Source organism: Malaya genurostris, chromosome 2, assembly GCF_030247185.1.
Source record: "Malaya genurostris strain Urasoe2022 chromosome 2, Malgen_1.1, whole genome shotgun sequence".
NCBI classification, from domain to species: domain Eukaryota; kingdom Metazoa; phylum Arthropoda; class Insecta; order Diptera; family Culicidae; genus Malaya; species Malaya genurostris.
In genome coordinates, this window is record NC_080571.1 from 158,039,776 (window position 1) to 158,051,982 (window position 12,207).

Consider the following 12,207-nt stretch of genomic DNA (forward strand, 5'->3'; position numbering starts at 1 on the left):
CGCTGGGATTGTTGAATAGCCCCAAGAAATGGAAATAAGCAGATAAAGTTTCACCTTTGAAATGCGTGAAAATCTGTTCTCTTCATTCACGATTGAAAAAAAACAGCTCTGGTTTGTATAAAAAAACTGATACACTTAATTTGAACAATAAACTGTGTTTTACCATTACACAAATAAGATCACAGATATTATGAATTATTTTTTTCTTAACATAACGGTACGGCAGAACATAATATTGCAAAAAAAAAATCAAATCTACTTTTGTTGATACGCAATAATTAGATAATATATTTTATCAATAAATCAGCTGGAACAATTATTTTTGTCGTTTGGCAAGAGCAAAACTATTTTTACATTAAACAGAGATCAACATTATGTATGTGTATATGTATATATATATATATATATATATATATATATATATATATATATATATATATATATATATATATATATATATATATATATATATATATATATATATATATATATATATATATATATATATATATATATATATATATATATATATATATATATATATATATATATATATATATATATATATATATATATATATATATATATATATATATATATATATATATATATATATATATATATATATATATATATATATATATATATATATATATATATATATATATATATGAAATATAATAAATGTAATTGAAATTACCAGAAATATATAAATCAAAGAAAAACGTGCCAGAAACAAGCTCTCAAATTATTTCGAAAGAAATCATTTTACTCTTAAAAACAAAACAAAATGAATTTTTTCAACAAACAAAAACGTAAGTTTAAATACAAATATTTATAATTTAACATCTTATCATTTAATTCAACTTCCCTCCCGTTGGATGGTGGGCTAGACGGTATTGCAAACATCATCACATACAATCAATTAGAGCTATAATTAGATAAAGATAGCTTTGAGCTTCATAATTGAATTAAATGAATAAGATATGGAACGACTTGAATGAGATAGAATATTGTAGAATAGAATAAAATAATAATGTCTTAACCAATGAGCAAACCACTGATAGCTGTCAAACGATGTTCATCCTATTTATATTGTGAGGATGTATCGTTTGGGACCTGATGGGTAAGATGATGTGTGAGTGAAATGTAAGAGTAACTGCGTGCAAAAACGGTAATAATGGACACCGTTTCAGCTCAGGACTAACGATCGACCAATAGAAGAGATAGAAATTGGGTAACGGCACCCCCATTCATCTCAAATCCATCGGTCATTTCATATACGAAAACCATTAGTTAGAGTGAGATCTGTTATCTCTGTTTGATAGATTAACTTCAAGAGTAACAGTATTTTGCTTCGCTAAAACATCAGTATTGAAAAATTTACGAACTACTGCTATGCGCTATTGCTTCTTAGAGACGAGGCAAAGATTCTGTATTCGGCTTTATCACAATTCATTTATTGAAAGTCGAGTAATCGGTAAAATAACATGGTGACTCTACTAATGAGATGGCTATTGGCACACTAGTTTTCGTTAGAATCTATTAGAATAAAATAGTAACTCAATGTTCTGATGCTTGATTGTGGAATACATGTAGATATGTATTCATGTGTATATATGTGCGTGTGTGCATGTGTGTATATATGTATGTAAGTATGTATGTGTTTCTGCGTGTACAATATACATTATGTTTTTGTTCTTACCAATGTTCCATTTCCATGCTTCTTATTAATGCTCAGTCATCCATTTCCGAGAAAAAAAACCTGTTTTAATCCACCTAGTGGTGTAATGATGCTTTTCTCATGTACATATAATACTGTGGTATTCTATTCAAAAATTTACCCTATAAATCCGGTACCGGAAGTCGAATCCGGATGAAATTCAGAAATTCCATATGGGACCGGAAGACCTTTTATTTGAATCTAAGTTTGTGGAAATCGGTCAAACCATCGCTGAGAAAAATGAGTGAGATCTATTTTGGTATATAGGACCACTATTTTAGGTACTTCCGGAACCGGATGCCGGGAACCAGGATAGCCGGAATCGGTTTGTTTAGTTGCCTACTTTTAATGACTATCGATTTGTGTAGTTTTAAAACCAGTTTAGAAATTTTTTTACGTATTTTGTTTCGTCGGTTTAAGTGACGGTGTACAATATTGAACACACTTTACCCTATAATTCCGGAACCGGAAATCGGATACTTTACTACTTTACCCTATGATTTCGGAACCGGAAATCGGATCCGGATGAAATTTAGGAATTCCGTATGGGACCGAAAGACCTGTCATTTGAATCTAAGTTTGTGGAAATCGGTCAAACCATCGCTGAGAAAAGTGAGTGAGATCTATTTTGGTATATATGACCACTATTTCCGGTACTTCCGGAACCAGGATAGCCGGAATCGGTTTGTTTAGTTGCCTACTGTTAATGACCATCGATTTGTGTAGTATTGAAACCAGTTTAGAAATTTTTTAACGTATTTTGTTTCGCCGGTTTAAATGACGGTGTACAATATTGAACACACTTTACCCTATATTTCCGGAACCGGAAGTCGGATCCGGATAAAATTTAGGAATTCCGTATGGGACCGAAAGACCTTTCATTTGAATCTAAGTTTGTGGAAATCGGTCAAACCATCGCTGAGAAAAGTGAGTGAGATCTATTTTGGTATACAAGGTGAGATGAAAAAACTGCAACAAAGTAAAACGCCATAATTTTTTCATTTTTTTTTAAATTTTATTGAATGAAAGCAAAAAATGTCGGAAATAACATCAAATTTGAGAATCGGTTTAGATTTGTTCGAATTGGCCACCCTTGGCACGAACTATGGCCTTCAAACGGCCAATGAAACCATCACACGCTGCCCGAAAGTGGCTCTGCGGTATTTTGTCCCATTCTCGGCGAAGCGCTTGCTTGAGATGATCGACACTTTGGTATTTTTTAGTGCCAACCTTGCTTTCCAAAATACCCCAGGCACAATAGTCCAACGGATTGGCATCCGGAGATTTTGGTGGCCATTGTGCGGTGGAAATGAAGCGAGGAACCTCATTTCTTAACCATTCTTGGGTGGCGCGTGCTGAGTGCGATGGTGCTGAGTCCTGTTGGAATGTCCAAGGTCTGCGGCCGAAATGTTTGCGTGCCCAGGGCTTCAGAACTCCCTCCAAAATATTTTCGCGATAGATTTGCGCATTTATTTTGACCCCACGGTCGATGAATACGAGCGGCGAGCGACCATCGGCTGTTATGGCGGCCCACACCATCACCATGGCCGGCTTTTGAGTTCTGGTGGCCAACCGAAGTTGCAAATTTTCAGCTGACCTCTCTGGCAAGTAAACACGATCATTTTGTTTGTTTACAAACTGCTGGATAACGAATGGTTTCTCATCGGAGAAAACCAAATTCGGCAGTTCACCACTTTCGGCCAAGCGAAGCAACTCTTTAGCTTTTTCGAGTCTAACTTTTTTTTGCGCATCAGTAAGATCTTGCACTTTTTGGAACTTCAATGGCTTTAGTCCAAGCTCATTTTTCAATATTTGCCGAATGGCATATTGCGATATGTTCAGCTCACGAGCCATTTTTCGGCCACTGCGACGCGGATTTCGTTCAATTCGCTTCTTCACTTTTCGAACCATTTCTGCCGATGTTGCTGTTTTTTTTCGTCCACTTCCTTGACGTCGGGCTACGCTACCAGTATCACGGTAACGAGCGATGGTACGAGACACAAAAGATTTATTCACTTTTAAATGCTGGAGGGCTCTAACGATAGCCACTTGTGGTTTTCCAGCCAAATGCAAAGCAATCACACTATCACACTTGAATTCCATCACAAATAACTTTTTTTCTGAAAAATTCCCACCAAAATGCTTTTGTGCGCTTGTAAATAATATAATCAGCTGTCACTAGAATAAATCTGACAGCTGTGGGACGAGCGGTTTAGAAATGACAGCAGTCTGAAGTTGGTTGCAGTTTTTTCATCTCACCTTGTATATGACCACTATTTCCGGTACTTCCGGAACCAGATACCGGGAACCAGGATAGCCGGAATCGGTTTGTTTAGTTACCTACTGTTAATGACTATCGATTTGTGTAGTTTTGAAACCAGTTTAGAAATTTTTTTACGTTTTTTTGTTTCGCCGGTTTAAGTGACGGTGTACAATATTGAACACACTTTACCCTATAACTCCGGAACCGGAAGTCGAATCCGGATGAAATTCAGGAATTCCATATGGGACCACGAGACCTTTCATTTGAATCTAAGTTTGTCAAAATCGGATCAGCCATCTCCGAGAAAGCCTAGTGAGATTATTTGACACATACATACATACACACAGAAATTGCTCAGCTCGATGAACTGAGTCGAATGGTATATGACACTTAGCCCTCCGGGTCAATTTTCACTAGTCGGTTTTTCAAGTGATTGCATACCCCTTCTATATGAGAAAGGCAAAAAGACAAAAAGATTATAGTTTTTTTAATGACATCTTTGTAAGGCCGCTTATGATCGTTTGACGGATAAGAACTGAGGACATGCGTTTTTATTTAAATGGTATCAACCCTATTTTACTATTTTCAATATTTTTCAGCGTTTTGTTAGTATTTCTATATATGTATCAGGTGTGCAACTTTGCTTCCGCCGTTTTTTACAAAATTAAAAGCTTTATTGCGAAAAAAGTGCTTACAGATGTATTATTCAAAGTATTGTCCATCGGAAACGATAACTTTCTCCCATCTTTCCGGCAATTTTCGGATCCCGGCTCGAAAAAAACAGTCCTCTTTTGACGCTATCCATGAAGCAATCCATTTTTCCAACTCTTCGAAGGATTGAAAATGTTGATCTGCCAGGCCAAGTGCACTCGAACAGAATAGGTGGAAGTCAGAAGGGGCGACATCTGGGGAATACGGCGGGTGGAGCAAGACTTCCCATTTCAGCGTTTCCAGGTACTTTTTGACCACTTTTGCGACGTGAGGCCGAGCATTGTCGTGTTGGAAGATGACTTTGTCATGTCGCTCTTGATATTGCGACCGCTTCTTTTTTTTCAAAGAAAATTTTATTGGGCTCATTTGCTTTAGCTTAACGTGGCCGATTGTCTGGTTGTTATGGATAGAGAAAGGGATGCCGTAGTACGAGGCGGCATACTCCCCTAGAGTTAGTAAGGGGACATAAGGAGAGTGGGACCTACACAGTATTGAATTGAAATTTAAATACATCATTTGTTTGTGGCATACATCTTTTAGACACACTTTGCGTTCGATAAATCTTCATGTTCTTCTGCTTGTAGCAATGAAGAGATTATTCTGGATTTTGATGCTTTGTTGGTGTGACGTTTTTGGGTAGCTTACAGCAACTCAGTCAGTTCAAGGCAGGTGCATGCTCCGAATTATTATTTATACAGGCCATACTTTCAGCAGCGTAAAGAAGAGTGCGATAGAGCTGTAGACGAGAAAGAAATAGGGAGAGCACTAAATTTGAGCATTGATAGTTTTCAAAAAGTTTTAGATTAGAGTCATATAAGGAAGATTCCGAGTTGCCAAGACGTCGCGGACTGGTACGAAGGGTGGTATACCTCGGGCCCGAAGGGAACCTATGAGTTGGGACCTGGCATCACAATACTCGACACACATCCAAACATCATGCTCGATGTCATGATAACCTTCTCCGCAAACGCAGACACCACTCTCGGCGAGCCCCACACGACGGAGATGCGCGCTGAACATATAACGATTAGACATATGCCTTGACGTTACACGAATAAAGTCTCGGCTCTTGTCTAACCCCTGTAACCAAGCTTTCGTCGATACCTGTGGAATTATTGAGTGAAACCATCGTCCCAGAGCTCCACTATTCCAAGTATATTGCCAGCTGACTAAAGTTTTCTGAGGCCAACAACTGAAAAATTCATTGAAACAAAATGGTCTTTCATAAATGTCACCTTCTAGTGCGCCCACCTTGGCTAGTGAGTCCGCCCTCTCATTGCCTTGTATGGAACAATGTGAAGGGACCCAAACCAAGGTAATCTGGTATGATTTTTCAGATAAAGCATTCAATTGTTTCCGTATTTTCCCCAGGAAATACGGTGAGTGCTTTCCAGGCTTCACTGAACGGAGAGCCTAAATCGAGCTGAGACTGTCCGTTACAATGAAGTAGTGATCTGTGGGCAGAGTGTCAATGATATCAAGGGTATACTGAATTGCAGCTAGCTCTGCGACGTAAACTGAAGCTGGATCATTGAGTTTGAAGAAAGCGGTGAAGTTTCCATTGAATATACCGAAGCCAGTGGACCCATCGAGTTTTGATCCGTCAGTGTAGAACATCTTCTCACAGTCGACTGATCTAAATTTATTGTGAAATAATTTTGGGATCACTTGAGGGCGTATGGGATCCGGAATTCCACGAATCTCTTGAACACGGTTAGAAACAAACGAAGAAGGATTTATATTCTGAGCCATGTAATCAAAATACAAGGACATAAAACGGGTTTGAGAATTAAGCTCGACAAGCCTTTCGAAGTTTTCAATCACCATTGGATTCAAGATGTCGCTTCGGATGAGCAGTCGATATGAGAGATCCCAGAACCGGTTTTCAATGGTAATACGCCCGCCAGCACTTCAAGACTCATTTTATGAGTCGATTGCATGCACCCCAAGGCAATGCGCAAACAACGTTACTGAATTCTTTCCAGCTTAATGAAATGGGTGTTCGCGGCGGATTGGAAGCAGAAGCATCCATATTCCATAACGGACAATATCGTTGTTTGGTACAACCTGATCAGGTTTCCTGGGTGGGCACCCCACCATGATCTGGTTATTGTACGAAGGAAGTTAATTCTCTGCTGGCATTTTTGTTTCAGATACCTAATGTGACATCCCCAGGTGCCTTTGTAGTCGAACTAGACCTCGAGATATTTGAATGTGAAGACCTAAGCTATGGTTTCACCCCTTAGTTGAAGCTGTAATTGTGCTGGTTCTCGCTTCCTCGAAAATACAACTAGCTCAGTTTTCTCCGTAGATAATTCGATACCCAGTTGAAGAGCCCATGTTGATAAGTTGGCAAGAGTATCCTGTAACAGTCCTTGCAGATCGCCCGCTTTGGGTCCTATAATGGACACAACGCTGTCGTCGGCAAGTTGTCTTAGCGTGCAAGATGTGTTGATACATTTATCGATGTCGTTTACGTAAAAATTGTATAGGAGGGGGCTTACACATGAGCCCTGAGGAAGATACATGTAACTAAATCTTAATGTTGTTAAATCACCATGCTCGAAATGCATGTGTTTCTCAGACAATTGATTAGATCAAAAGTTGTTTAAGACAGGTGAAAGACCATGCTGATGCAACTTTTCAGATAGAATATCAATGGAAACTGAATCAAATGCCCCCTTGACGTCGAGGAAAACTGATGCCATTTGTTGTTTAGGATTACCGTATCAAACTCACTTTTCATCACCGGTTACGATTCGATGTAAAAACCTTACGATTTTGTCTTTGAAGCAGTTGCTCATATACAAACAGACGGCGCTCGATGTCCCTCGGTTTCTACTCGTACGGCACCCAGTTTGCTTCTTTCTGGATCATGCCCAGGGCCTTGAGACGTTTTGAAATGGCTTGCTGACTCACTTCCAACGATTCGGCAAGCTCTTCTTGGGTTTGGCACGAATCTTCATCAAGTAATGCTTCTAGTTGTTCATCTTTGAAGGTTTTTTTTCTCTTCCACCACCATGTTTGTCTTCGATATCGATATCACCATTTTTAAAACGTTGAAACCACTCCCGACACGTTCTTTTACTCAGAGCAGCATCACCGTTAGTTTCTGAGAGTATTCGATGCGCTTCAGCTGCATTTTTTTTTTCGAATTGTAACAGAAAAGTAAAACTTCCCGCAAATGGCGAGAATTGGGCACATAAACAGACATTTTCGAACGTGAATAATACGAAAACAAGAACAACTGTCACTGAAACGGCGATGACAATTCGTTAGGCACTGTAAACACTCACTTTAAAGGCATTATCATCTATGTATTTTGACCAGTCTCAGCCGGTACAGCCACATATCGGAAAACGGCGAAAGCAAAGTTGTACACCTGATAATGAATTATTAGTATTTCTACAGCATGTTCACATTTCGTTATCTTCGGTTGATCCTTGACAGTGTTACCATTTGCTCAGGCACTAATTTTTTTCTTTTTTTCGGAAATGGATGACTGAGCATGAATAAGAAGCATGGAAATGGAACATTGGTAAGAACAAAAACACCACTGCATACAACTAACTTTTACATTTAAGGAAACAAAATAACAAAATAACAACAAAAGACACTTACGAAACACATTTGAATAGAACCACTGGAATTAAGGTAAAGGAAGCTATAAACTATGATCAAAGGTAAGAAAACCAACACAAATAAATATTAAAAACTGTTGGGTAACAATATAATCTCCTCATATTGAAAGAGACGTTTATATGGCGCGCATGCGTGAATTCAGCCTGATACAAACTAACGGGGAGGGTATTGGGCAGGGCTGTAAAGCTGATTGGAACCCTTTCCTCACCAAAATGTAATATAAGGAAACTATAAGGAACATCTTATCGTTTATTTTAACTGCCAAGTTGATAAATTCGAAGAACTACAAATAATACCTTTATCTAAAGTTAGTTCTTTTATATTGATTTTACAAGTTGAATTTACTATGAAATTCTGTTTGAATTCGACGTTTTTTGCTTCCTACCGAAGAAGCCCGAACCCAGAGTAGGCTAGTCAGCAGAAATGTAGCGAAATAATTTAATTGAAATAAACCAGAGTCGCGAACGGACCGTTGTGCTATAAGAGAACGCTATCATAATAAAGCTTTTTAGGTTAAGGGTTCCTTCCATCATAATTCCGGTTCTTATTTCATTGATTCATTTATGAAGTTCAGAAACGTACAGAGCAGTTTCGTGAGTTGCATTCTGCTGTCGCATAAGGATGATGAATACCGCACATCGCAGCTGGGATTGCTAAGACATGACGCAATTGGGTCCAACATAATTTTGGTGCCGTGACCAGGATTGTGCAGCCGACTTGTTGAAGGTTTATTAGTCGTACTCACTATACGAGACTTACGAAGGTATCTTTGACTTTGAGACCTTTTACGCCATTGCCGTTTGGGAAGGCCAAGCCACTCTCGGCGCCATTGCTGTCAGCTATTGGAGCACAACCAAAATAACCTTATGCTGTAATAATCACCAAGGCATTCTGACCGTTATTTGCAAGCACTTCATCCGCAACGTTTAGATGTTCTGTTGAGAGAAATCCCGTTCGTCCGGTTGAGCTGAAATACCATCTAGCTGCTAGACATATTATTAATCGAGAAATTAAACCTGCTTATTCACGTCATACAAAGCATAGTTAGCCTTTACTAAGGTAATTATCTGTCGAAATTAGTTATATTTACTAGTCGGATCTACCTGGTCCTAATTTTCCCAGAACACTTCTTGACGAGCCCTTCTGTTTTCTCGTCCCAACCGAATTACTGAAAAGGGGGACCACGCGATAATGCATCGTGCTACAGTACGTAGAATGACCCTGATAGCATCATTAAATCGAGCTCTTAGCTTGAATCTGACTTTTGGTCGGACTCAATGGTAACACTACAATGGCTTAAATTCGAACCTAGCACATAGAGAACAGTTGTCGCAAACCGAGTATCACAAATTCAATCTCTTACGCAGGGTTCCTCGCGGCATCATGTGGCAGGCAAACAGAATCCAGCCGACTTAGTATCGAGAGCAGTTGAAGTTAATGATTTTCTATCAAATAAATTATGGATAAATGGACCTGATTGGCTCGTGTTACCCGAGAACCAGTGGCCGGTTTCATTCATTCCCGAATATCCAGAAGCAGGAAAGGAGATAATCACCTAGCCAACTGTTGACAGTACAGCAAATATCAGCAGCCAACACGCGTTTGGTGCAATTGGCCCAAGCGGATTCATTCAAGGAAGGGTTAAAAAATTTGAATTCTATCAAACCCCTTCCAAAACGGTCCCATATTCGCTCCCTTGTTCAGTTCATTGACCCGGAAGGTACAATCCGAATGGGAGGGAGACTAAAGTTAACTGAACAGCCATATCAATCCAAACATCCTGCTCTCCTACCACACTTCCATCCATATGCTCGACTGATAGCCAAGCATTATCACCTTATGTTGATACACGGTGGTGTCCGCTCAATGCTTGCCTCTATGAGAGAATCCTACTGGCCTGTTAATGGGATAAGATTGATCAAAAGCGTAATGCGAAGTTGTTACCAATGCGCTCGAGCTAGCCCTATTCCCGTCACCTAGCAGATGGGACAGTTACCCGCACTTCGAGTCATTGCTAATAAAAAATTCGCAGCAATCGGAATTGACTTTGCGGTCCATTATATTTAAAACCAATCCATAAACGTGCCGCTACTGTAAATGCATACATTTGCATCTTCATATGCTTTTGCACAAAAGCTGTGCACATAGAATTAGTCAGTGACCTCTCGACTCAAGCATTTCTATCTGTACTTCGCCGATTCATCGCCAGTCGTTGACGGCCGTCCCACATTTACTCCGACAACGGAAAAAGCTTCAAAGGCGCGAAAATGAACTGGATGAAATACGTCGTATTCTGTTCGATAATCAGAATACTATTCAAGAAGCTTGCACTAACGAATTTATCACCTGGCATTTAAACCCTACAAAGGCCCCACATTTTGGTGGTTTATGAGAGGCAGCGGTAAAAGTGGCTAAAAAAGCAAATGTATCGTCAACTCGGGAACACACGACTGAGTTTCAAAGATAAGACAACATCGCTGACTCAAATTGAAGTTGTATGAATTCACGCCCTTTAGTGCCAATGACGGAGGATCCAAATGCTTTTTCCTGTTTGACACCAGCTCATTTTTTAGTTGGATCGAGCCTGAATGCACTTCCGGAACTTGATACCAATCAGATTCCCATAGGAAAGCTGGATCATTATCAGTACTTGCAAAGATTAAATGGCGAACGGAATACTTACCGGAGCTGCAACGGGCAACAAGGATCTGCAATCCAAACAACGACGAATTCCAAATACCGGTTAAGTGGCCTCTGGCGAGACCTCATTCGCGTTGTTTCACTTAAAACAAATCGTGGGATCTTCAAACGGCCGGTAACAAAAGTCTGTCTATTACCTTTGAGCAATGATGATCCGATAGCCGAAGTAGAGTCACTAATTCAGTCCAAAGCGGTACTGGAGAACGAATTCACACAGGAAACCCGAATCACATTTGAGCGAGATGAATAATGTTTGTTGTTTACGATTTGTCATTTGTCCAGAGAATGTAGCGAAATATGTGTAAGAATTTACTATGATAGACATAAGTATTAGTAAGGCAATAGTTAATACGCTATAGTAGGTAGTACAGATTTTAAAATATTGCATTTCAAGTTGGGGGCGATGTTTGAGTTCGACGTTTTTTCCTTTCTACCGAAAAAGCCCGAACCCCGAGTAGGCATGTGTAGGTAGACTTACTAAAGCTAGTCAGCAGAAATATAGCGAAAAAATTCAATTGAAATAAACCAGCGTCGCGAACGGACCGTAGTTCTATAAGAGAATGTTATCCTAATAAAGTTTTTTTCGGTTAAGGGTGCCTTCCATCATAATTTTGGTTCTTATTTCACTGGTTCCCGAAATATTCCGTTTTGTGAAGTTCAGAAATGTACAGAGCAGTTTCGTGAGTTGCATGCTGCTCTTTAATTCCGCTGTCGCATAAGGATGATGAATACCGCACATCTCAGCTGGGATTGCTAAAACATGACGAAATAGGGTTCAACAAATTGTTTGTCAAGAAATTGACAGGAACGCAAGTAAACTGTTTGTTAGGTCTATCAAAATATATATTGAAACAAATTACTCCATTGAGGAAAACCAAATATCTACACGGAGAACCCTTCGATCATAAAATTGCGATATCGCAGTTTATGATTTTTGCGATAGTTGGTTTAACTAATTGCTTTCCGATTGAACCAATATGGTTTTTGATTGGCATATATTCAAGTAGTTGAAAAATATGTTGTTTTGAATGCTGTCAAATTCCGCAGACAGTTGAAAGCAAAACAATAATTGCAATGCAAAATCAACAACTTTTCTAGTTGAAATCTGTTCGCGTCGCTTTAAAATGTCAATGAAAATAACATCGATGATTAAAGCGCCAAATATCTA

General features: G+C 39.0%; 1 protein-coding gene across 4 annotated transcripts in view; it reads left to right on the forward strand.

Annotated features, from left to right (window-relative positions):
- The window catches only part of LOC131430372 (myosin light chain kinase, smooth muscle-like), a 1,014,414-nt gene that overhangs the window by 807,486 nt on the left and 194,721 nt on the right, over window positions 1–12,207 (forward strand). The gene's annotated exons all lie outside the window — the stretch shown is intronic.